We start from the raw sequence: 2,888 nt of genomic DNA on the forward strand, positions 1-2,888 counted from the left end.
TAACACATTACCATTAAATATCCAAATACATTTTATTAAAAGACAAAGTTGTTATAATCTTAAGGGGATAGAGATATTTGTCAAACCAAAATTCAGAACTAGTCTGAAGGGAAGGTCTACCTCAATCCAAGGAGTTGGATTGTGGAATGGTCTAGAGAGTGATGTTAAAAATGCCAAGTCAATGTGCACATTTAAGAAAAAGATCAAAGCTGAATTGTTAAAAAAAAGTATATATGAAGTAGCTTAGTGTGTGTTTTGTATTAGAGTTAGAAAAATTAGAAAGAGTTATTCATTTTGTTCTGTTACTTGAAAATTATTATGATTGAAATAATTGTTTGAAAAAAGGGGCAGATATAATAAGATTTTTTCTTCTTTCTGCTGCCTTTCATTTTAAATCTTTTGTATCTTTTTTTTATTATTATGGAATTGTTTTGTACTTTTTTTTAAATGAATAAACTTTATACCATACCATACCAATACTGTGTCTGATGTAAAATTAGAGTTGTCATATTTAATCGATACTTTTTTGTTGTTATTGAAAACTGTATGTAAGTGGTGGTAAAGTCATTTCTTCGAGAGCTAAGTAGCAAAGCTACAAGCTAACTACGGCCGGCTTGCCATAGTGTTGCCATATTCGGACGCATGTGCAAAACGCTGCGTTCCATCGAAAGTTGTTGTTTTTTTTTTCCATTGAAAGTTAAAGTAAGCTTTGGTCAGCTTTAGAGAAACCTGCTCTCTGATCTGTGAAAAGAACGTTGTTGTATGATTTTACTGCGAGACCCTCTGGTCAAAGCCACAGAGGAAACTGGTCGCCATTTTGTGTCAGCTCTCCATTAAAGCAGAAGGAGACGCCTACTAGAGGTTTGGAAAGTGAAGTGTTTCAGTGTAAAATGCTACTCTGTTGCTGTTCATTTCTTAAGCGAGAAGACTGGAAATTGTTAAGAGTTAACAACATATTCTTTTGTTTAAAACATATGGCTAAAACTACATTTGCTATCTTTTGCACTGTTTCACACTACAAGAAAGAAGCCTACTTGATTTATACATACTTGATTTGTTTATTATTTAAACTCTGTGGACCTAGTGGTGGAATTTTCTTAATTGAGATTATTTTGTGGTATAGCAGTTTTCAAAATAAATTATGGCAAAAGGACATCCTATGCTTTTTTTCATTGCAACTTTTATACCATAAACATATCGTGATACTGTACTGTATATATCGTTATTGCCACCCTTCACAGTACATATCATGATATTAATTTTATGCCGTATCGCACATCCCTAATATATAGATGGATGGATGGATGGAATGATGGATGGATGGATGGATGGTTGGATGGATGGATAGATGGATAGACAGACAGACAGACAGACAGACAGACATATATTCAATTCAATTCAATTCAAAAATACTTTATTAAACCCAAAGGGAAATTATTTGTTGTTCATTATCCTCATTTCATTAAGATATGTTATAGATGATTATGGCTGTAGTCAGGAAGGATCTCTTGTAAAGGTCCATCCCACAGTGGATCCTGAGAAACTGGCTGCAGATGCCGTCCGATCCATCCACCCAGACTCTGCTGGCCTCTCGGTTCCCCCGGGCTGTAGATCCGCCCGGATGCCGGGCAGAACTCCTCCCAGAGTGATGGCCACTCCTCTCAGCAGCCTGCCGAGCTCCTCGTTGTTGCGGACAGCCAACTGTAGGTGCCGAGGGATGATCCTGTCCTTCCGCTGTCATGAGCCGTGTTTCATGCTAGTTCCAGGATCTCAGTGGTCAGTGCGAAAGCACTCAAGCACAGCTGGCAGGTAGATGAGAATGCGTCCACAGAACATCCTTTCAACTCGTTTGAGATTTGGGGTTGTAGTTGAGATATTATTTGAGCTTTTGAGATGTTAATCAGCTGCTGGTTGTAGAAAACTACCTTGCTGCCTTGGTTATGCATCATAACAAATGTCCAAAGTTAAAAAAAGTTTCAGTAAAAATCCTTCCAGCTGCACAGCATCCGATACCAGAGGAAACAATCATCCAAAAAATGTGATTTACATCCAGAAAAACAGGAATTAAAGTTTCCAAAAGCAAAATCTCAGAATGAAAGTAACAGAGCTGCTCCAACATGCAGCCACCTTGAGCGGCGCAATTCTAGAACAAACCGGATTCCAAAAAAGTTGGGACACTAAACAAATTGTGAATAAAAACTGAATGCAATGATGTGGAGGTGCCAACATCTAATATTTTATTCAGAATAGAACACAAATCACAGATCAAAAGTTTAAACTGAGAGAATGTATCATTTTAAGGGAAAAATCTGTTGTTTCCAAATTTCATGGCGTCAACAAATCCCAAAAAGTTGGGACAAGTCCATTTTTACCACTGTGTGGCATCCCCCCTTCTTCTTACAACACTCAACAGACGTCTGGGGACAGAGACCAGTTTCTCAAGTTTAGAAATAGGAATGCTCTCCCATTCATGTCTAATACAGGCCTCTAACTGTTCAATCGTCTTGGGCCTTCTTTGTCACACCTTCCTCTTAATGATGCGCCAAATGTTCTCTATAGGTGAAAGATCTGGACTGCAGGCTGGCCATTTCAGTACCCGGATCCTTCTCCTACGTAGCCATGATGTTGTGATTGCTGCAGAATGTGGTCTGGCATTATCGTGTTGAAAAATGCAGGGTCTTCCCTGAAAGAGATGACGTCTAGATGGGAACATATGTTGTTCTAGAACCTGAACATAGTTCTCTGCATTAATGGTGCCTTTCCAGACATGCAAGCTGCCCATGTCACAAGCGCTCATGCAACCCCATACCATCAGTGATGCAGGCTTCTGAACGGAGCGTTGATAACAACTTGGGCTATCCTTGTCCTCTCTGGTCCGGATGACATGG

Source organism: Nematolebias whitei, chromosome 9, assembly GCF_014905685.2.
Source record: "Nematolebias whitei isolate Nwh7 chromosome 9, NemWhi1, whole genome shotgun sequence".
NCBI lineage: Eukaryota > Metazoa > Chordata > Actinopteri > Cyprinodontiformes > Rivulidae > Nematolebias > Nematolebias whitei.